Source organism: Coturnix japonica, chromosome 11, assembly GCF_054131305.1.
Source record: "Coturnix japonica strain WE chromosome 11, WE-NBRP24, whole genome shotgun sequence".
NCBI lineage: Eukaryota > Metazoa > Chordata > Aves > Galliformes > Phasianidae > Coturnix > Coturnix japonica.
In genome coordinates, this window is record NC_140673.1 from 9250020 (window position 1) to 9275247 (window position 25228).

The 25228-nt window shown below is 36.3% G+C and overlaps 2 long non-coding RNA genes across 4 annotated transcripts in view; one reads left to right on the plus strand and one right to left on the minus strand.

Annotated features, from left to right (window-relative positions):
- Positions 1 to 3755, minus strand: part of LOC107317169 (uncharacterized) — a 124117-nt gene extending 120362 nt beyond the window's left edge. The window contains exon 1 of one of the 2 annotated variants that reach the window (XR_014932623.1): positions 3490 to 3755. This is a non-coding gene — a long non-coding RNA (uncharacterized LOC107317169). The remainder of the gene's footprint in view (positions 1 to 3489) is intronic. The other variant, XR_014932622.1, reaches the window with a different exon arrangement.
- Positions 3756 to 4132: 377 nt separating this feature from the next.
- Positions 4133 to 25228, plus strand: LOC146759009 (uncharacterized). 2 transcript variants are annotated; one of them, XR_014932626.1, is made up of 4 exons: positions 4133 to 4651; positions 18741 to 18893; positions 24045 to 24195; positions 24322 to 25228. It is a non-coding gene; the product is annotated as an uncharacterized LOC146759009 (long non-coding RNA). The 2 variants fall into 2 exon arrangements; XR_014932625.1 differs by having other exon boundaries at positions 24045 to 25228.

The following is a 25228-nucleotide window of genomic DNA, read 5'->3' on the forward strand; positions in this document are numbered from 1 at the left end:
CAAATCAAAGTGGGTAACACAGTCAGTGGTTTCCCCTATAGAAAATGCATTCTTACGGCAATTCCTCATGTAGAATTTCCAATGTTTAAAGGATGAATGTAAGGGCCAAGGTGTGGAGTGATGCGCATAACTTTTGCCATCTGGGGACCCACAGCATATGAAACATTATGCTGCTCATTAATTTCATTTGAAGATGTACCTCCATTTTGAGGTAGAAGATAATTAATACTGGTATCACTTAGATGTTGTGTTCTTCATCACGTAGGTTTACATTTCAGCGTCATTCTCTGGTTCCTGCCTTGCTATTTTTGAGCAGGGCAGCAGAAGGGCTCATTTTGTGAGCAATGGGATTCGGTCCCAGGTCTTACGGCCTGCTGGTGAGCATGACCTATTAACAGCAACAGCTGTAATATTCTGTCTTTCATCACTACTCAGCATGCGAAATCTAAGGGCAAATCTCATCCCAAAATACATCTTCTGCATGGATCAGTACAAGTACTAGTTCATTACTTATCTATATGTACAAAGAAGCCTCCTTCATAGCTGCCTGCAACATTTCTCCAACAAAATTGTCAGTACTTTTAAACTTGCCAAGGGCTACTTCTCTGAGCTCTATTGTCACTGACTCATCAAATCTGAAATGATGCCTCTGACCTTTGAATCAGTTGTCTTATTTCTCTTTTGACACCAATGACAACTAGAGGAAAAATGTAGATGAAGCAGTCAGAAAATAACAGCCAAAGCAAGCTGACAATGCCAAATCCATCCAACAAAGCATTAGTTCTTAAAGATATTGAAAGCTCCCTATGAAATAAGGGTACTTTAATCTGTTGCTTCTTCTCTAAAATTCAGGCTCTAAATATTTTGAATAAGAACTTTTAGAAGTACAGGAATACCTGTGGACTTCTGCAGTGACCTTTCATCAACACTAAAGAATTAAAGCCCGTTCATGAAGCCAAATCTTTCTCAAATCTTTCATCAAGTACTGATGTAGAAGACTAGAAAGGAAACCTCACTGGGAGCACCTGGGAACAGCCAGCCCCCCCTAGCTGTCTCCCATTGTCACTCACTATCCCTAACTTACTGCAACTCTCAAATAAAAACACATTATTGTGAGTCTCCACCGAAAATGACTCATCTTCCCCTGCACATTACTTCTGTGACTGATTTAGCAAAAGACCTATTTCTAGTTTGAAGCTGAATTCCCCCCAAGAACTACCATCTTTCTAGATCTGCATTGCAAAATCCAGGCTGTAGATCACTCAAATATTATTGACCACATTACAGAGATAATTCCCTTTAAAAGAGAGAAATCAGGCATAGATATAGTTTCATTGATGACTACCAAATTTAGAAAATGGATCTGAAGATGCAGAACACAATATGTTTAAAATTGCCACTAAATGATATTTTCTCAGAATATTTAATTCATGTACAGAAACAGAAAGTTTAGTAATAAATGATGGACTTGTGCTCCAAGCTAAATCTGTTAACGGGGCATTAATAAAATTTGTGGAGAAATCCTAGACAATAATTTCTTGCTCCAAATAGAAAGTTTCTTTGCTCCATTTTCTCAGTTTTTTCTTATGAAGTGTCGAGTCTGTTCTTGCTTTGGGAATTATTTTAATTTCTGTTCCAGCCACAGACTTAAGTCTTCTAAATATCCATTTTCAATAAATATTTTGAAATAAAGGTTTGGGGTTTTTATGAGTCTCACCCACGTGTTCAGTGGCAGTGATTCAAATTTTACTTGTTTGAGTGCTTGCAGTGTCATTTCTAATCAAATAAATACCTATTTGCTTCTACTAAGATCTTTACAACAGGCTTTGATAAGAATAGAAATCTAATTAAAACACCCCTTTTATTAGAAGAAACTATATAATACTGCTGTTTTTACCTCATAAAATATAAGAAAATAAGAGTGAGCATAGTTTTGCACAGCCTAAACAAGTCTGCAGTTCAAAAAGAAAATCACAAACCACACATGAATATTCTACTTATTTATTCTCAACTTATGACTTTTCAATACTGAAACCAATTATTCTGCAGGTGCATTGCCTCCAAATTTGCGGAGCACACAGAAACTTTCAAACAAAACTTTGGAATCATATAAAACAATATATTTTTGAAACTTCCAAGGAGTTGTGTGCTTGAGTATATTACTTGAACCACATTTGCTGTACCATCATTTCATAGAATCATAGAATCACTAAGGTTGGAAAAGACCCACAGAATCACCCTATCCAACCATCTACCCATCACCAATAGTTCTCACTAGACCATGTCCCTCAACACAATGTCCAAACATTCCTTGAACACCCCCAGGGTTGGTGACTCCACCACCTCCCTGGGCAGCCCATTCCATGCCTGACCACTCTTTCAGGGAAGTAGTATTTCATAACTTCCAGCACATACCTCTCCTCGTGCAGCTTGAAGCCGTTCCCTCTAGTCCTATCACCAGTTACACAAGCAAAGAGGTCAACCCCCAGCTCACAACAACCACCCTTCAGGCAGTCATAGAGAGCCATAAGGTCTCCCCTGAGCATCCTCTTCTCCAGACTGAGCAATCCCAGCTCCTTCAGCCACTCCTCATAAGGCCTGAACTCCAAAGCCCTCACCAGCTTTGTTACCCTTCTTTGAACACACTCCAGGGCCTCAGTGTCTTTCTTGCAGCGAGTGGCCCAAAACTGGACACAGTTCTCAAGGTGCGGCCCCAAGTAACACCAAAGACTTAACACCAAAGACTTTAGGAGACATCTGTAATGCTAAAAGTCACCGTGCTACTACCTTAAGCACAATGGAACATTTTGTGCTTGTGAACAGAAGAATATGCTCTATACACAAAGTAGATGGTACAGATATTTCTGATGCATTACTGAAGAGAATTTATTCCTGCATGACTTTCTATTTTTTATCTATATTTCATTGTAACAGACAAGCTCATGGTTTCCTTTAGCATCATGAACTCTTTCCTGACCTTTTTCTGATGATTCTAGTGGTTAAGAATTAAATTCAAGTACTCAGAGAATTACGAGTTTATTCACTCAGTCACAAGAAACCCATGATAGAAGAAACAATCACAGATAACCACCTCAATAATCTCCAGTCTCTTGGAGATTACATTATACTCAATTATGCGTTTCATCCAGAGAAAAGTTATGTTATTCTCTAGGTAGGCTGAGATTACCAAATCTATATTAAGGACATGTACACCGGTTACTTGAGAACAGGGCATTCAAACCTCCTGAGCATTAAAACCATTACTCACTCTATAAATTATTAGAGCAAACTTTGGTTTCTCGAGATGCTAGTTAGCATTATTGAAACATTTGCAATTCCAAATGTCAGGAACATCTTGTTTTCCGGGTGGGTAAGGGAAAATTCCTATTGGAACACTTGATCTTGTTTGAAGCACTCAGAGCAAGCACTCCAACAAAAAATATTCAATTAATCTTGCTGAATTATACAAAAGGACCAACAACTACTTACCAAATCAGTTTGTTGTGATATGAATCTGGCATTTCAGGTTCAAATGCTTTTGGTAAAACAGGTTTCCAAGAATGCATTCAGAGGTTCTGTGGAGACAACAGAGAAGCAACATCAATGATTTTGCAGTCTGTTTTTTAACTGTTATACCCCTCCACAGCTTATCATAGATATTACCCCAAGAATGGTTTTGAAAGCTTCTTTATATTTAAGAAGTGGTAATTTTGGTATATACTTTTTACTTCAGATAGAGCCACTCTGTCACTCTCAGGAGCAATGTGCTCTGGAAAATGTGCAATTTTATTTTTTTAAAATATTTTTTAACAAGAGAACGAGAAATTTCTATTCAGTTACAATAATTGCTTTCCAGCTACCACATTCATCAAACAATGAGCAATTCACTAGGGTAACATATGCAGGAGCATGCTTGTATATATTCATATTGTCTCCTGCCTGAAAAGAGTTAAATAGAGCATATAAATGATGAATACAAAGCATCTTGGGATACAAAGAAACTAAAATGGGTTAATTAGTGAAAAACATGCATCAGCATATAAAGCTCAACTGTAAATGTTATGTTTTAAAACCTATTATATCTGTGGATAGTATTCAGGATTATGGATAATTTCAGAATAAGAGGTGTTAATTTTCAAACTGGTTCAAGTAGAATTTTATTAAAGAGTAAGAAATATTTATTATTTGAATAACAGCTCAGATGCATTCACATTAAACATGCATTAGTGAAAGCATTCCTTTGACATGCTCATATATAAGCGTAATATCTAACTGACCTAGAAAATACAGACATCGCATAGTTGATGACAAAAATATGGAGACAGATAAGCTCAGAGATCTTTGATCAAGTATATTCTTTGGCAAATAAACACAACATGTTATCCTGACAACACATTTTCTCTGGAGCACTGGCAGTGCAGCTTTACAGGCAGCGCCCTGCAGCAGGCCTGTCGCCTGCAGGATGGGGGAGAAGGGGACCTCTCAGCTCCTGTCCCCCCTGTGCCAGAGAACACTTCAGTTCTTGTCCAGGACTGCCTGTTCTAAGTGAAGCCTTTTTTTTCCCCTTTGTGTTGTTTTTAATGTTTCAGAGAGCTGACCTGACTGCTGTCATTTTGACAAACAAGAAATACGTTCCCAGACTGGTTAAAAGGTAAGTTTTAGACAGAATTAATGATCTGTTTTCCCTCTCTTCAAGCACTGCTATATGTTTTAGGATTTCAAGTGCTTCTTTCCTTATCAGAAAGGATCCTCCCCAGTGCTGTTGCTACTAAATTCAACTACATTGTTCTTTCTACCAAATCACTGAGATGTGCAGGTTGGCCAAAATGAATATTAATACACTATTGGTATTTAATTAAAAATGCTCTTAGTTTTATACCATGTCTTTCTGTTCATTTGCTCTGCACATGTCCACAGGCTTTTGAAGAAAGAGGCACCAGAATCTTTCTTTAGAAGGAATCAATCTCCTCAAAAGCTTGGAGTTGAAGACAAGAGATTCATGAGAGCCTGAGATACATTAACTCAGTACAGCAGCAGACAGATAAAGCAATCCTATGCAACTAGAACATTTGAAAACATCATACCATTTCATAAATTCCTTAGGACGTAAGGCACTGTGACGTAGGTGTGTGGCTATCTGTGATCTGTAAGCAAGATATTATATTTACCTTTTCTATAATAGAATCATACAGAGACCTAAACAACAGAGAAGTATACAGCTGATTAAACGTGAACTTGTTAACACAGTAGCAGTCTGCTGCAGTTAAAATAAAAGAACTAGTGATGTTTTCACTGATTAAGAAATATTTATGACTATTAATACCATCATTAAAGTAACTGTTAAGCAGTCTTTTTAATGTACTCATTTTTAAAGTGAAAACCAAATAATTATTCCAAACACGTAGATTAAGTCTTTTTTTTATACGGATGTTCTCAATTTGTGTTAGGCAATTGACATTTTAAATATGGGTTGGAAGAGGATATACATCAGGGTATGCAGATAGAAATGTTAAAATACATATTTTATTTTGACAAGTAAAGGCTCTGTCAGAAGGTCTTTGATTCACAAAGCTGGAATACATTCATATTTTTGAAATACGATCCTCTACCATATTCGCTTCTCAGACAGGTTAATGTCTTAAATACAAACAAATGCACATCAGACAGAATCCTAGCTTGATATGCTTGAGGGGCTGTAAGAATAATAAGAAAAACTATTAAGTAGATTTAGCATTAAAGGGTGAGATAAAAGCTGAAAAAAAACCCAAAAGATGAATCTGGAAAATGCTGTTACCACGTCAAATATACGAGATACCTCGTAATTAACAGATTCAAATTAACACTTTTTTTTTTTTTCATTAAAATTGCTATCTAATTATGCCTATTGCCCAAATATAACTGGATAGTAATATTCCAAATACAGTCCAGTGCAATCCAAATAAACTCCTTTGACAAAGAAAACAATTATGATTAATAAGAAAATAATTTCACTGGAGGAAGTGGATTGCACCTGATGCTCAGTAAGATGCTTTTTGAAGACAAGCATTAAATCACTGCATCTTCTGGAAAACGCTGCCTTTCCAGTGCTAACAGGATTTCAAACTATTGTTAAATAGTGTAGTTGTAGATATTTTGCATGACTTATTTTTAGTCATCTCGTGAGTCATCCAGATAGATCCAATAAATAACTAAGATTATGTGCATACAAAATACACAGAAATTAAGAATGTACCTTAAGTTTGGTTTTTATTTATCCTCCTGCAAATAAATGCCATCAACCAGACACAGTGTGCAGTCTAATATTTCACCTTAGAATTAACTGGTATTCTTTGAATACCAGTATGAACTTTGTACAATCAGCACTAGCTAAGCAGGCCTTCAGCATGTTTGGATTTAATATGCTGTGTTCATTCTCAGCACCTTCAGGTATAATTTCTTGCAGTCAGGAATAGGCTGCAAAATCACACCGACAGTTAAGTTTCTTGTAAAATTCTGTTCCTAAAGCTACAGATTAGAATGAAAATGTACCAAAAACAAAGGCCAAGCTACAAAGCTGCTGTGGCTCTGAAGTCTGATCAATAAGCAGTACAGTATTTTGAGCTGACAGCAGGTAATAGAAAAAACAGATACAACAAAGCTGAAGTCTTTTGAAGGAATCAATATTCTCAAAACACAGACAAAGCCTCTAGATATCATTTTATTTCTGTTATTGTCAGTCCCATTCCCACAAATACCAACAGTCTCACTTCCAATGATGGATAATTTTTGAACCAAACAAATACAGATAAGTCATCCACCCAAGTAAAAATTCCACCACAATTTTCTATAGGAGGTTTCAGAAATGTAGTTACCTGTTAAAAATCTTTTATCATTTCCACAATATATGCAAACATGCACCAAAATCACAGAAGGTACACTAGTGAAAGCTATCACTTCTGTCTCTTATCGTTGAGTAGTCAGCCATGGACTGAAATGAAAATACAGAGATTCTCCAAAAGCAGTCATGGCAGCAGGGGGACTTTCTGATCTCATATTCAGAAGAAAAAAGGTGAACTTTGGTACACTGATTCCTCTTTCTTTTTTTTAAGTCAAAATTGAAGCCAGGTTATTAAATCAGTACCTTTTTGAGTCAAAAGCCGAACAAAAAGGTCATGTATAGCTCCAGTGTAAGCAGGGACCATTCAATTACTGTTAAAGCACCTCTCTTATCCCTACAGGATCAGAGTCAACAGTCTGTTTTTTACAGTCAATACAGCATGAGGACTGAAGCTTTCAGTAAGTTAATATATAAAGAATTCATTGGGTTGATTTAAAAAAAAAAAAAAAAGTATCAGAAAATGTAGGAACAAAATCAGACAAAACACAAGCTTGTGCATAGAGAGGTTCATCTGCTTTTGTCTCACCATAAGGCAGAGGGAAGGCGCATGGCTGCAGCCAGCTGGAGCCCTCACCCTGTGCCAGAGCTGCTGCATGCTGTCAGCGGCAGCACCTGGGGGAGCATGTCATCCTTGGAACTGCTCTCATCTGGAAACCCAGATGTCAGGTTGGGTACAGTGGCCACAAAGAAGTCAGAAACAGGCAAAGAAACAGGAGGATATGAACTGTAGTGTGAACACACTGATGCTTCACTTCTGGAAGAGAGTGGTGACTGTGAGTGCTTTTTGCAGCCACTGGAAGAGGTATAATTCTCAAGGTTTTTTATGAGCATTGCAGTGCACAGAGCCCTGCTAAGAACTTGGAGATAGATTCTGCATCTGCACCTACATAGATGTGCCTCAGTATTATTTCTAAGGCAAATTCCACACCAATTATGAAGTAAATTAAAATATTTCCAGGTGCATATATGACAAATCTTTGTCATGCACTTCCCGAGAAGTTAAAATGTCCCACACCTGCACAATATAACTCCCTGCACAGCACATGTGTTTGTTGGCATGATCCAATTGCTAGCATGGAAGTACTGACATTACATTTCTCAGCAGATGGCTAGTTAAGCTCCTAGGACTTGAGGAGCACCTGGCTTTATGAATGAATAGATTTTGGGTTTTATTATTTTGCTTTTGCTCCATATAATCCTCACAACTATCTCTCAGGGTGTTTCCCTACTAATTTTGTTCCAATAAACCCAGCTCAGGTTGTTAATCTGATCCTCATCCAACAGCTATCTGTTGGGAACAAAACAGCCGCTTCTTTCCCTGTTGGGCAACTGAGCTGACCAAATGGTCGTGGATGTTGCAGAAAAACAGGACGACTGTACAACACTGCATAGAGGCATGACAACGAGAGGTTTCCTTGTATCTCAGTGAGGCCCCAGATATCATGAGGAACATGTTCAGAGACCTATTTATCTAGGCATTAGCCATTCCAGGAAGACTTGGTCAAAAACTTCAGCATTTAATCAAAGAGCTAAATGGTAATGCTCTCATCTTGTGCTTGACAAGAGAATTCTTTCAGGAATCTGCGGTTATATTGTAATTCCAAGTGGAGGAACAAAACAAAGCAGTTAACATAAATTATCTACTAGAAACAGTGCAGTAAAAAATAAGACCAGGAATGGTCTTCTAACTCTGCATTTGAAAAATGACTATGAAGACTGGCTTATTAAAATAAGATGTCTTAACCACAACCATCGAGTCTGGATTTTCTTAAGAAAATTCCTATTCTATTTAATATTTTCCATATTAAAAGTAATTTATTTTCAGCAACCAAATTTCAGAAAGTTTTTTTTTTTATTAAAGAAAAATGTAATAATTAACTGTTAACAAAAATAAGAAAATAAAAGTAACAAGATGAAATGTTCGCAGACATACTGCCTTTTCAGATTTTAGCTTTTCTTGTAGAAAATTAATATGATCACACTATCTAATTGAAACATCATGCATCCTGCCACATGTTGTTCCTTAACCAATCACCCCATATGGACAGTCGTATTTTTAAGTGAGGAGGGATATATATAGTATGGAGGAATTAGTCTGGTCACTTTAATTAAAAGCATGGACATATGATGTGGTTACACTGCACAAGAGGATTACAGAACAGATATTTAGATAAATGTTTGCATTCACAGTTTTTATACTTTGTCAGACTGCATACAAACTCTAAGTCTAATAAAATACATCGTAAAGCCTTGTAACCATTATGACGAACAGCTTTTCAAGTGGCTCAGTAATTCCACCACTCCCTCAAATTTCACTTCCCCATTAGTAGTGCTACACATCCTCAGCCTACTTTCCAGTAATTACCATGTCTGAAGAATGAAAGGACTACACTTTTAGTTTTATCTCAGAACTCTCTCTGCCTATTACAGTGTTTTCATCAATCACAGATCAGAAAACAGGGAGCTTTGTGTTGGTATACAGCTACCTCAAGGCTAAGACCCTGCTAACACATATCCAGTAGTGCAGCTTGAACCTCTGCGATCAAGAAATGGACCAATATGATTGATAGAAAACGTTTCTGTCTCTGATATTCCACACAATACAACCTGTTTGCAAAATGTGGTTGGTTTCTTTCAGAAAGATCTATTATATTCACCATGTGAATACAGATTAAATTAAATAAGCACATGTCAAGGATCACATTTTTACTTGGGGTGGAAAGGAGCTGGTGTTTGATAATAATAAATTTACTATAAAAATCAGTGGTCTATTTCCTTCATTTATTAATTATTATTATTATTATTATTTTTAAATCTTTTTCCAGGATGATTGTTTCATTGTCTGGAAATCCTAAGAATTTCTTTGTCTCAATTCCACTAAGTACCACCTTCTGTAACTACAGATTAACCTTTCCTGCCAAGATTTACCTCTGAAACCACATTTAAAATGCCATTTCCATTGATGACTGACCAGACAGTAAACTCTGTATTGACTTGAAATAGCTCACTAAAGCAGAGAAGGCACTAGAGGTAGAAAATGGGAAATAACAAGAAGGAGCACATTTCGCGCATACATAAAGGCAACAAAGCAGAAGATATAATCCTCTTGTCTTGCAGTCATATGATGCTCAGAGAGACAGTTTGTCATACAACAGAAGTGAGGCCCTGGGTTTGCTTGCAGCTTATACTGTAGTAAATGAAGACGGGAACAGTTAAACACACTTGGCAAGATTTGATGGATCTGAGTATGTCCAGAGGGTTTCTAATTTTGCCTAGTAATTTTATTATAAACTGTAGAGACCTTTTAATCTGTGCTGTGTGTTCAGTGGAGTCACATCAAAGGAAAGAACAGATCATTTACATCCATTTGGAAGTTACTCACCATATGCCTGGGCAAAAGATACTGAAGCACGACTAAAACCCCTTCCTTCAACACCTTGTCATTAGGAGAAAAGCTTGTACACACAGAAAATCAAGCTCCAACAAATCTATGGGCAACCTATGCTCTCCTTGTTCATCTCAAATTGCTCTGCACTGCAAACTCTGGAAGCTCTTACATCAGCTGCTGTGGTTTGTGCTTCAAAACATCTACCCAGTCACTGGCTCTAGGTTACAGCAACGTCTTTATGTTAAAAAATGAGATGCCACTGTAAGAAAGGTACCTTTGAGAAGCTGCCTGATCACCTATGCATTACATCTGGACTTACACAGAAGTCATTAAGCTCACAGGTCCTTCTTAACTGTGCATCTAACTCCATGGGAGATAGAGTATGAAAACTATGGGAGAAACCTGCCCTATGAAGAAGTGTTACAGCAGAGGAATAGAACAATGCAATGCTGTTTTTCATTTTCTAATGAAGTTCTCCATTCAGTTCTTAGAAAAATATTGCTCTTCTTCAGAGGGAAGCATTTCTCTGTCTAACTCAGCACTAAGTTTAAACCTCCACAGAAGAGATGAAAGAAGGGAGGTTATAATATTTAATTAATAATAATATTAAAGCACTCCCTCTGGTGAAATAAGATCTACTTAAAATCTAGATTTAACTTCGAAATCTTGCCAAATTGAATATCAAATTGAGCTAGCTCGTAGAAAAGCTTTTGCTGAGCCAAAATCCAAATTCAGTTAAAGATAAAAAGTTTCTAAGCCTTATTGGTGAAGGTTACATTCAAGTTAGTGCTCTAGTCTAGGATAGCAGGATACATTCGCACTGATAGGGAATGTGTGTGCTACACAGAGGGAAGAATTTGAAACTTCAGCTTCGCTTACTAAACTCAAATACTGATATTAAACTAAAAGCAATCTAGAAAGGTTTCCAATTTGTATATATTTTTGTTGTTATTATTTCCTGATATACCAAAGAGAATTTGAAGAAGCCTCTTTTCGTCCAGTTTATACTTTATTCTATATATTTATTCTATATATATTCTATATACTATATATTCTATATAGTATATTATTTTATACTATATTCACATAAGATATGAACAATATCTGTTCAGCATTGAGGAATGGGCTCAAATAAACTATTTTGGGATGATAGCCAGGGTAACACAGTGAAGGCCATGTTTTAACTGTTTGTTTGCTGGTACTAGGGTATACACAGTACCTTTTAAAGGCTATATATTGTATGTATGGACATTGTGAATGGTGTTTTCTAGCAAGGAGTAGGTATCAACTAAAAAGCTTGAAGGTAGTTCACACTGAAGACAAAGTCTGAGAAATAAGAATTTCCAACACGAATACCATGCAAGTAAGAAGGAAATGCTAACAAAGACGGAATAAAAATACTGACTCAACGTTAAAATGCATTTTCTAACTGAAAATAGTACCATCAAAACAGTTTTATTCTTCTTTTCCATACAACTACACTGTCTTTCCATCCTCCTGCTTAACATTTACACATTCTACATCTTCCAATATGTAAAGGAACTATTGATTAGAAGACTGTGTTGTAACTGACTATTCAAGAATTTTTTTTCAACAACCATTACTCCATAAACAGTTAATCCACATAATATGAATGTTACACCTAACATCCTCCTTGAGCCATTGTAGATCTGTTAGAAGGGTTAAAAACTTGCAGGGACAGAGAATTCCCTACATCTTCAAGTGAAATCACTCAAATTTCACCTTATAAATGGAGTAGTGTCACTTTCTGATATAAGCACATATATTAGTGCAATAATAGAAATCTAGAAAATTTAGATATATATGTATATTTTATTTTGATAGCAAAAATGTATCCATGTAATTTCAAAAATTAACTATTAAGTTAAAGATGAATGAAATGAATTGAATTAAATCTCAGTAACCATTACTATGATCAATTACAATTTCACTGCAGTTATCTTTGAATTCTAAAGCATAAATTGTGGAGGTGTTTAAAATTAAGAATGAACCATGCTGAGAAGCATTTGTTCAATATTTTACAAAGTTTCATGAAATGGTATGACATTTTCCCAAATGCCAAATAAAACCAAGTATGACTGCATACACCCAGAAAGCAAGATCTGCAGCATTTAGAAACCAACAACAAGCATATCAATAAAATGATCTCTTCTAAGACAGCACCAACTTAAATTGTGAGCTTTCTTGGCACTGATTGCATGAGAAAAAAAAAACAAGCTGCAGCCATGCAAGCAGTGTTAAGTTTTCACAATTTGGAAATGTAGTCATCAGTTCTGCAGAAAAAACAGCCACCGAAGGGAGCTGTGCAGAACAGCGCCTTTGTTGCGCTCTGTATGCACTGACAAAAGCCTAATTCTTCACATTGTTAGGAAGACTGACTGCCTCAGAACAAACCACCACTATTCCAACTTGTCAGAACAAGCTTGGAGAAAACTAGATAAGAGCACTTGAGTGATCTGCACACAGAGACTACTGAACTGGAAGTGAAGTTACATCCACGAATGAGCTATTGTGGTGCAGCTTTAATTGTCTCAAACAATTCCTTGGGCTTGTTTGTAGCAATGATACTGTGCTTACTAAAAGTCTTATTTGACGGATGCTTCAGGGCATGCAGCTTGTATGCTAGTGGTCTTTAACAAATTCTATGCTGGGCAATGTGTGATGACGTACTTTGCATATGGTATGAAAATACTCATTTCTGAAATATGCAAGCTCATTTCAATTCAATTTATTTTAATAAGGTAATTTATGATTTTAAATATCTATGCCATATAATAATCCCCATATAACATACCATACAGATGGTGCTTTCTTGCGCAAAAACAAAACAAAAGATTATTAAGAATTGCCTTGTAGTTCTTATGTCGCACTGATAATTATCAGACCAGTATTCAACTGTTCTTACCCAAATTAGTATAAACTAGAGCACATGCATCCCTTGAGATCTGACCCAGCAACAACCCAAGCACGTGTGGTACAGCATGCTTGCCTGTAGTCTCACAGGGATGTTGAATAACATTTGAACACGAAAGAGAAAGGTGTGTTCATAAAACAAGGAGCTACCGCTGAACCTCTGAAGCCCTGGCAGGGAGAGGCTGTCAGGGAAATTGATCACTGCTTCAAGTTCAAGCTAAGGGTGGAGATTTTTATCTAAGTGACAGAAAAAGGAAGGAAATGGGGGAACTGGATTCATGTTGATGCTATGAATCTAGATTAGAAATTAAGACTTAGTAATAAAGCATAATGATATTGTCATCCAACAGTACTATCTTAGATAAGTGTAAGTGGTAATGAACATACTTCACACACAGCAGTCTGAAAGAGTGTGTAGAAATGAACTGTAGGAATGAAAAATCTCATTTTAAAATTAAAAGGTTTCCTTGTCTCATCACTGTAAAAGATAATCAGCTGAGATACAGTGTGGGTCTAGGTGTAACATTTATGACAGAATTGATGGAATATTCATATTTGCCTAAATGACAACTGAAATAGCAAATTTCCTCTGAGTTTCTGCAAGCCACAGGAGGTGATATCAGGAAATACAAAGTAGCAGCTGAAAAGCTACAATGAGTGTTGATGAACATTGGCCGCTGTGGCAAATACTGTGCACTTTAAAGGGTTAGTGTAGGGGAACCAGAAGAAAACACACAGAAGGGTGCTTGGAAAGAAGTGTATCTAAATAAAAGCTATTACCCTTGTTGGTAAATCTAAAGAATGTTTCATTTGTCTTTGTACCTGGAAACTGAAACAGCAAGTAACTTCAGGGATTATAGGTCAGGGACTGCACTAGCCATACTAGAATGAAACTCGTAAAAATCAAATGCTCATTTGAAACGATTAGAGATCTTGCTATCAAATGCATCTCAGGACTTCCTCATACCTGTGACCTTTAGCTTATTTGCACAAATATATTCACATTTCCTATGATGGTGTTTAGCTGACCTAACCTTCTGATTTTCTATGATTCAGATCTCTCTCTTAAGAATAATTTACTTTTGGAGCAATGACTCTCAAACACGAGGACTTCAAAAGGCACAATCAGGAACACTAATACTAAATATACTCCTTCTGGTATTCTCTACAGTCCATTCACTTCAGTATAAACAATAGGCATGTAATCCAGTACAATATTTTCTCATATCAAATCATTATCAATTCTGACATTTCAGCAAATATTCACTTAATTAGTTTTATGTTATATATATCTATTTCTCTCTGGTTCACATTTATCTGAATGATACACATAACAATTTCTACTATCTGGATAATAATACATACAGTTGGATTAGATATTAGCTTTTAAAATAATTCAGTTGCATCAGCACTTCCATACCAATGAGCACCCCATGCTTATTCTCGTGCTTAGAAAAAGACTAGAAATGTCACTTGGCCATCCAAAATGCTATAACAGGAAAATTCTGTAAATAAATGTATAATACTGTATTGCGACCAAATGTGCAAAAAAGTCCTGCACATAGAAGAATGAAGTAACCAAATCTGCTACAAATTCACTCTGTGTTCAGCATTATTATCCTTGCCTTAGGAGATAACATCAGATGCTTTTATAAAGATCTGTTGGGTTTTTTCTTACATTCTTGAGGAATTCTCATTTTAGCTATGAAGGGGTAATTTCCTTACATGGTATTTCTCAGTACTTCTCTTACATGGTAGATTGATGACATAAATGCTGGGAGAAGAGCATGATTAGGCGAGAACATGTTTTTCTCATTACAGTTATTTTCACAGCACTGTAGACGACTTATTATATTTTTAAGGGTAAATAATACTCTTCATATGTTGAGTACAACATTCATAGATGACGTGTGCTTTACAGAGATTCCACTGAAGTAAAACAAGTTGAGACTGCAGTATGTAACCTAATGTTAGAGGAGAATCCTCATCCAAATTTAATACTAATGTTTAAAAATAAATAAATAAATAGAACTTTAAATTCTCATGTTATGGTTCATGCCAATTCCTTTTTGTGATTCTAATTTGCTCTTGTTGTGGGAACGTAGTAACTGACAGCTTATTCATGAACTAGGCCCTGCATACTGTTTGCGACAGCTGTAGACTTGAATCATCCCCTGTTTGAGCAAAACACAAATTTCCTAGACATGCATCAAACTATGTTCAACCTAAATGCGAGTGAGATGACTGTTAAAACTATAGCCCCCAAGCCCTCAGCAAATGTAAAGCCTGTCATGTGAAATTCAGTGTAGATTTTAATACACGATGCTCTACTGAGCTACTGTGCTTCATTTGGATCTAAATTTAAGTATCAGAGAAAAAACTGTATATAAAATCACAGAGCCAAAGGGAAAAAGAGAAAATGCATACTAGAATAATGCAATTGTTTTTACAATGTGGCAATAGCGAAGAATCCATTGAAGAAAACATTTTTGTTTGTTTTTCCTCAAAGGTCTGTGGTTTTTGCCAGTCTTCTGCTCTTAACTGACATTAACACTTACCACCTTTGGGTTGGAGGGAGGTGGGGGAAGGGGGGAAAGGTGGAGTAAAGACATCTCAATTCATATAAGAAGTGAGTCAACTTAGAGAAGGAAAAAACCTGTCTGAATTTAGTCAGTGGACAAAAACCCCAGTAATCAAAAAGTGTGCTGTAAGGTAGTCTGGAGAAGTGTTCACGCACAAGAATACGAGACCAACTTTTTGAAGAAAGCGTTAAGATTTCTAGGACATCCCTCCAACCTGAGTATAAGCTTGAGATGCAGCATAAACTTCCATTGTTTTGTGCCTATATTAATTCAGGAGAAAGCAGTGTAAAAGTTTGCTGAGGCTAAAAAAGAGTCAGTGTTTTTCTCTTAAAGCTTTTCTTCTTCCTTCCAGTAAAGGAAGATGTTATCTACCTCAATGCCATTCCCAGCAAACAGACATTTTCTTTAAGCAGTCGTTACTTGTAGGGGCTGCACTGAACTACATGCTATGTGGTTTTCCAACGTTTTCAGTTTTCAGAATTCTAATTTGTTTGCTCAGAACAACAATAATTTCCTATCTAGAGCCACTGAATTAATGCCCAAAGACTGTGGAGGGAAAAGTAATTAAAAGCTCTGCTGAAAATAAACAACCAAGTAAAAGACTATTTCATGTTTTTTTGGTATTTATATACATATTTATATACATGAAAAACACTTAACATATAAACCTTTGCTTCCACTAATATTATGCCTGTAGTTATCAAGCACATTAATAATTCTGCAGAATTATTTCCAGCTCAGTGAGATTAAGGCTCATCCGGACACCTGGCAGCATAGCAAAGTGGCCAAGGATAACAATGAAACAGCAAGAAAATTGGAGGAAAAGAGGAGGAAATAAGGGCAAAAGGAATTTAATAATATGGGATATTAATCCGTAGGATTTACAGGATCCATAAAACTGACTCTTGCTCACTGAAGAGATTGTTTGGGTGAAACACATTCTGGATGGTATAACTTCAAATGAGGCAACATGTAGAAATCCTATAAACATTCACTCAACCACAGTAAATCTATACTACCTACAACCGTACTTCAAATCTATTTCTGTCAAAACTCAAGAATCAGTGTTCTTAGAACTGGAAAGCAGTCACAGTGTAGCATACAAATAGAGCTGAACTATGTCTGAGTCAAACCCCATTCAAATCTTAGCATTTCGCCTTTGTTTCTAGAGTGGGTGAGCTGAAATCCAAGATGGAGAGTGTATCTCACAATGCAGAAATCTGAATTTAGTGCTGACCTCTTAGGCTCTTGGGTCTACCACACCTGCAAACTGGAGTGGAGTGGACATAATATTATTTAAACCAAGGATGACTGAATGGTGCTACTGTTCTTTTCACTATAATTAAGAGGCTAATTGTTTAAGATCATGATAAAACAAACAAACAAACAAACCTGTATGAATGTAAAACCATTGAGTTATATAGCAATTTGTATTTGAGCTGATTGGATTAAAGCGTGGGAACTATAACACCATAATGCAAGTTTGAACTGATTTGAGTAAAAAAGTAACTCCATTAGCCTCCATTAACTGGCAACACCATTGTCTACTGTCACAGTGCAGTAGAAACATCTCCCCTTCACACTTTTGCAGGATGCTTTATCCGTTCAGGCCTGAGGAACATTACTACTAATTCTGGTTCATTATTTTCAGGCTACCTAAGTACATTCACTTTGAGAACACAGACAGAAAGACTGTCCCAGTCTTTTGCTTAAAAATGCACCAATGCTAAGGTTTATATAAGGTTGGGATTAAGACAGCTGAATAAAAAAAGCAACACATCCATCAGAAACTGAAATTAAGCCTCTTTGAGCATCTTAAGCAAAAAGGAAGTGGGTCACTCAATTATCTGTGCTCAAAATTAGGCATTTAACTTCATTCAGCTTATATCAAATTCTTTAAATCATTCATGGGAATTCACAGATCACTCAAGTTAAATATCTGAAGTAATGAGAACTAGGTAACAGGAGACATACGTCACGTAATAAACAGGTTTTGATGACCAAAGGTACAACAAACTTCTTAATATGTGTTCAGATTACCAAAATTAAAAGTATTCAAACAATCTGCTTTTGTTTTGTTTGAGTCTGCACAGGTAAAAGTAAGAAGAGTAGCTCTTCACAGAGCCCTGTGCTGCCAAGCCCCACTGGATTCCCATTACTGCATGTTGAGGCATTGCAGAGAGTAATGAAAAGCATCAGCTGGAAAAATTTGCTCAACTTCAGAGTTAACTCTACAAATGCACTGTTAAATAAAGGACTAATATGCATCCTCACCATATGTTTTATTGAAGTTAAGAGTATCTTAGAAAGACTGAAACCAAGCTAATAATAGTCTCAATGAAGAAAAGTATCAATTAAAACATGCAAAGATTATTAACATATACATGATTAATAACCACCTCAGTAACTTATTTGGGTCAAGCATTATGTAGTAACAGGCTTCTCTCAAATATATTCAGAAAGGCAAATACTTAAATATCTCAGATTTGCAGAAGACTTTTCGTTTTAGCTTTTTATACCAAGAATACTGTGGAAAAATGTTTAATGAGGAGACTGTTCTAAGGATGCAAAAGATCTTGCATTCTGTTTTTCTTTCATTTCATCATAAAAGGAGATAGCTGCTGATGTTAGACATGGATTGGCTTTGACCTTCACCAGTATACAGGAGAAGTACCTTTACTCCGTTTCTCTGTAGTCCCACATCTCATGGTTATAGTGGCTACAACCCAAATTGTCTCATGTCTAACCCACCTGCAGGGTGGGAAGGAGGGCAGAACACACCAAAAGCAACTTGCTGCAGGCAGGGAGCATTTCTCTAAAATGTGTCACATCTCAGCAACCAACAGCTTCGCTTTCCTCCCCTGTCACATCCCTGTCCCTGTGTCTTAATGTACTGCACAAAACTGAACACAGGCCAGCCCTTTGCTCACCACCACAAAACTATGTTTCACTTGCACAGGTTGACTTCACTGAGCACCCACTGTGGAACCCAGAGGCCTTGGGGTCCTGGCCTGAAGGTGGTTCCAGTTTGGGCATTTACTCATATCTTATCCCTACATCACAGTCTAAAACTGAGCAAAATTCTAAAGAAATAAGACCTGAGAACATGAAGGTGAGAAATTTTCAGTGCATAATGGGAGGTATTTTTTCAGTATGATTAGGAAGTATTTTCTTCTTTAAACAAGAATTACAGGAAGTATCATTTAGAATACACATGCTCTTTGATTCCTTACATTGAAAAGAACAATTTGAAATGAAATACATATGGACAAAAAGTGACTGAACGATGAGATAAAATCCTCCTTGTGGGAAAAAACTGACTTGTTTAGCTGCTAGAAACGACCTGAGATGTGATAGAATTACTTTTCACGTAGTGTAGAAATGTTTTTGCTTGTATATAAATATCATTGCTGGGGGTACCAGATCTTGACAGAAAGTCGGATGGATAAAGAAATTAGTCAGGTGTGCATTTAGGTTTGAACATCAGTGGTTTAGCCTTAAAAAGAAACTAGCAATACCAAGAAGCAGACTTCGTTTAGGACAGCTTGATAATCTTCTGATGAGGGATTGAATGGAAGGGTAGAGCTTGATATTAGAGATAGATATTTAAATCACACAGTGTTTTAGTACAGCCTGTGAAGGTGGTGACAAGATGGCTCAAAAGGTTGTTTGCATTAGACTTTTGTCCCCTCTTGCTTCAGCAATGCCACTGATCACAGCGGGATCCAGCAGCTACTCTTTCCATCAACATTCTCTCCCCCACACTTTCCCCAAGGTGACATATTAGCTAACATCAGGGGCATTTTTCTGAGGCAACGTAGCTATAGCTAAAAATAGAAACAGGATGCTTTGCTGATAAAAAATCTCTGTGACGCTTGGCTCAAGCGCTTCCAGCCTCTGCCAGATTGCAGCCAGGCAGGCATTTCCCTGCTGGGCTGCCTGGCCAAGTGTCTGGGCTGCTGCTCTCTCTTTCCTTGCAGCTGAGGCTCACCTGGGAACTCCCCACAGCAAGCTCCCTGCTCCTGGGGTGTCCTGTGATACTAATAAAGCTGCTGAGGTCTCTGCCTTCTTTCTGTTACAACTGTGACTATAGATCTTTTATCATGGGCTTAAGCTTGTTACAGGGTATTAAAAGTGCAATGCAGCCTTTGGAAGAAGGAACAGCATACGTCCTATGGGCACACTGGGATTAGCTGCTTCTCACAGAGTTGTCTGCCTGACAAGCGCAGTTGGTCCTTCTTACGCCTGGGTTTCTAACCTGCAAATCACAACCCCCCCCTAAATACAAGAATAAAAGTGTTCTCAGGTTTTTACTGTGTCCTTATTTTGTTTTGTTTTGTCTTGGCAGTACCTTCTATAGACCCAATTATTATTATTTTTAAATGTCCTGCACAGTCATTTTAAGGCTATTCTACTTTAGAGATACGTCACAAGCAAAAATAAAAACAAAACAAAAAACAACCCAAAACTCAAATAATTCATTTAGTCAAAACAGATGGCTTAAAAAAATGGCTTAAATTGGCTTCTTAAAAGATGTAAGCCAATATTGTTAAAAGGCAGAGCTAGATCATAATTCTACCCCCGTATCTTACAGGAACACAGAAACTGGAGATGGAGTCCCATCACATAAATTATTCACTCTCTGCCAAAGCAGTTCCCTGTAAGTTTCAAAGAGTTTAAAAGTTAAAAAGGTTAATAAAGATAGAAAAGTTTAGAAGTAAGAAAGGTTTTAAGTACTAGTAAATGGATGGCAGAAATATGGTTTTCTCTAGCTTCTCAGCAAGATAATAACACACAATAATACACAATAAATACACAATACATATTAACACAATATTCTATTCCCCTTGCTTGTGTTTCTATCTTGGACTGTTTTCCTTTGCAAATACACAGTTTTCTTTACTAAGAATAACTAAAGTTAGTTTTTGTTGCTTTTCTCATAACTGTAAAAATGAAATAATTGTATGGGATAGATCTATGTTGCCTTCTAAAAGGAAGGGTATTTTGGACATTCAACCTTGTTACAGGAGATGGAAAAAATACAAACTAGATTGCAAGCTTTGCTATTTGTGATAAAAGACATACATCATCACCAGACCAGACGCACAGCTTCCTGCTTCTTTCTTTTTAGAAAACAAAGAGGTTGATAAGCATATTTGTGTGTATATCATGTTATGTTAGTTATCTTCTGGAGGAGAGGTAAAGGCCTTCAGTTGCATCAGATGAGGTTCAGGTTGGATATTAGAAAAAATTTCCTCTCAGAAAGTGTTACTGCTTTGGAACAGGCTGCCCAGGGAGGGTCCTGGATGTTTTCAAGAGCCACGTAGATGTGGCAGTTAGGGACATGGTTTAGTGGGTATGGTTGCAAAGAGTTCACAATGGGATTAGATGATCCTAAAAGTGTTTTCCAGCCTTAGTGATTCTACCAGTGAAGGTTTTCAAGACATGTGACATTATAATTGCAACAAATAAATAAATAAATAGATTTGCTACCTGCAACCTACATACATACATACATAACTTTTGCTCCATCATCATAATGTCTATTTCTGTATTGTAAATATTATTTTTAATAAAATCCAGTCATCTGTTTAGAGAACAAGAAAAGTATGTGCCACACCCTGTGTAATACTATGGGCCAAGCAAATTCAATTCTGTAGTACCAACACAAAAGATCAACTCACTGCTTTGATATTTGTCTGTAGAATTTTGTATATAAGAAAGCTGAAAGCACCCATTTCTCAGGTTAACAACTAACATTCTACACATAAAGAATAAATAATTTTTATTTCGCAAATATCACTTTGCAGTCCATTCTTATGTATATAAAATGATTCCCCTTATGTATAGACAATATACAGTTTATGTACCATTCTTTCAGCAGAGGCCACCTCTACTATACAACAATGCAGACTGCTGTGGAATTCTAATTTAGATTCAGAAAATTTGCAGAAAATAATGTTCATGCTGCCCATCTTCATTTAATTTACAGAAAAAAACCCCCACAATTTTTTCAAGGAAAGAGTAAAAAGATCCTTTAAAAACTCTGAACCCTCATAAAATGTTATTATCTCGTAAGTGAGAGATCCTGAGCAATGTGTAAGGTCACCTACCCAATATCTACCCTGGTACATACATAAAACAATGAGTTTTGGAGGAATCTATGCAAAGGGTTGAGCAAAAGCACTTGTATTTGGACCTTATCACGACTGTTATAGCCAAATCAGGTCATCCCTTCATTTTCAGCACAGGGAAAATGAAAGTTTGATCTGGTTGCCTAGCTTGATCTGTCCAAGATAAATCAACCCCTCAAGTTAAAAATCAAAACCCTGCCTTGATGCCTTGTAAATCCTGTAAAACAAAGGATGAGAGAAGATGTGTCAGTTTTGCATATTTTTCCTCTTAAATATTTCTCCTTCTCTCAAAGATGAGGCTGCCTCTCTGCCTATCTGTATGTTTCATTGGCATCAAGGAATGGACAAGGTATATTCTCTCAAGCAGTACTGCAGGGGAGCATCCAGTGTACCCCCACACCATCTACTAGAAAATGAACTTTACCCTTCACTCAGTTTACACAGTATGGTATCAGGATATTCCTTTTTTCTTCTTCCCTATCCTTACTGTTACACATAGAATAGTAGCATGGAAACTATATATTTGATATTACTTACACAGTAGAATTTAACACCCTTCTCAGATCTGATACGTGACTTATCATGAAAAAGAATTTTGTGTTTACAGTCTTGAAGAACACTGTAGGTTAGGTCAAATAGAAGGTTTGTTTTAGATAACTTCTGTAATTTCTTCCCGCCTTCTGTAAGCATGCTTAAATATGCCCAAGAAATTCCCTTAAATTCTCACTGAGGCAAACAGGATTCTCCATGCAAATGCAGTGTTTAAACCATATAAAAAATACTTCATGATTGTTAGAAAAGACAGTCTCTCTTTCCTTTTTTTTTTTTTTTTTTAATTTTCCTTTTCAAGTTATATGCAATTCAAATGTACTTTCCATATTCACTTATTTCAAAACAGAAGCTCTAGCAAAAGGAAACAACACATTAGGAGGAGGCACTGTGCTACACAACCAGTTTTCAGCTGAGTCTTAATTTAACATAGTGAACTAGTTTTACACAGTAAGACAACCTTATGACCAAAGAAGATGAAAGAAAATCCCTTGTGGGGATGTAGCCCTGATTAAGGGAACTTCTTTTGCCAGAAAAGACAGTTTCATAACAGTAGTTGGGGGTTTCTGACTAGAAAAAAAATTGTGTTGGACAAACAATTCTACTAGAATTGTCTATACTGTATTGTTATGACAAGGACTTTAATTTATTTTGTACTCTGCTGTAGTTTAACTCTACATAACAAAAGAAAATATTATGGGATATATTTATACTCTAGTAATAAAAGGAAATGAAATCTCAACATGAAATGCTTTTCAAATTATATATATTATATATTTTGATTCCACTTTGATAAATGAACGCAATAAATTATACTTTTATTAGACAGAGTCTTTCAGTCCTTTACTTTAAACTGGTAAATTTAAATAGATCCAGACACAAAGAGCCACAAATATTTAAGTGATCCCAAAATTTGTGACAGATTCTTTCTTCCCAGTATTCCCATGGTAAAAGACAGAATTATACTGAAGGTTTGTCATGTCAGATCACTTCAGATTTTGCCACAAATTTTTCTAAAATATCAGTTCAAAGCTTCTTTTAGGGGAAAAAAAAAAAAAAAAACAAAACAAAAAAAAACAAAAAAACCTCAACTTGCCCATTAGGGAAATTTACACTCTGTAGTCATCAGAGAAACACTACTTAGGAGAATAAAAACAATGCATTCATTTTTTGTTGTAGGTCCCATACTATTTCTGATGCTATATCACAAGAATGAACTCTGCATTTTGCTACTCACAGTACGTTGTCATGCTGGTACTAGCTCTTGCAAAAAAAGGGAAATGCAGAACATGCAAGTGAAATAAAAAGAAGGCACATACATTATAGATTGAGCATGTTAAATGTTAAATTCCAGTCCTGCTGCACAGGAGAGTAAAATGGCCATGAAGACCCTAACTATTAGGCAGAAGGTTAAATATTTCACTCTTCCATTGATAATTTTTAACTTTATTTTACCCAATCTACTATAAATCTATAAGATTTGCATGCTTTTTCTTACTATGTGGATTTCCATCCACATGAAAAAATATTTGCCCTTATTATTAAATCTGTATTTATAACTTTCTATATTTTTCTTTCAGACTGCAAACCAGGTAGATCTTTGGACCACCTCCTCCTCAGTGCAGCTTTGAATGAAATACAAGAATTCTTTCCAAAATAGTCATAAAACAGTTCACACATGTTTCTTAATAACAACAACAAAAACAAACAAAAAATCCACCACAAGCTGAAGTAAGTAATACACATTCCTAACTAAAATGTCAATTTGTAACAGATATCTTTAAGCAATTATCTATTCTAGTCATGAAAGAAAAGGAAACAACAGAACTACATACAGCATATTTTTTTCCTCCCTAGGCCCAATTGAATATCACAGGCAAGAAACCAGCAATTACCAGGCTTAGAGCATCTTATGATGCTCCTCAACTTGTTTTCTTTAGACATACAAATAAAATCAACTGAATCACAAACAACTGAAAATACAAGATTTTGAGAAGTGGTTCACATTTTCTGCAAATCAGAGCTTGAAACTCCATGTCACCATACATGGAATTAAACCAAATTTTTCTGGGTTCCTTTATTCTCTCTATCTCTTCTTTCCACTTTAAGCTACATCAAAATTAGAACTATTGGTGGACTCCAGCACTTCTTAGTTGCCCACTGGCTGTGCAGATACTCCACTGGAGTACCATAAGGAACAATCTGTAATGTGGTCAAAGAGATTTGTGTAAGAGAATCAACACTGGTGAAACAGGCCTCAGCCTCATGTTGCATGCTTATGTGAACACAGAGCTCAGCTTTTGGTCCCCAATAATTACATGTTCGGCATTATTCAGTAAAATTAATTCAGACATTCAAAATGTCACTCTTATTACTGAAATGCTCCCAAGTTTTGAGAGGACCCCTTCCAGTACTCAGTACCCATTATTCTTCCCCCAGTCCCAACTGATCCAAGTGTTAGCAGGGATCAATCTCATTACAAACTGTACCACACAAGCACTTTAAGAACTGTTTCCAACAATCTAACAGAAAAAAAAGATGCATCCCATCTCTTCAGTGAACCAGAAAATACGTTCTTTTCTGAAGTAGGCATTATGTTAATGTTTTGATTTAGTGACTAATTAACCAGTTTCTTAACGCTACCTGAAGTGTCTGTAACAAATGAATACAAACACTTCAATCTCAGTAATCTTCTCCTAGATACTCAGACTTCCAGATTTAAACAGGAGTCACATAGAATTGAAAAAATAAAATTAAAAATTAA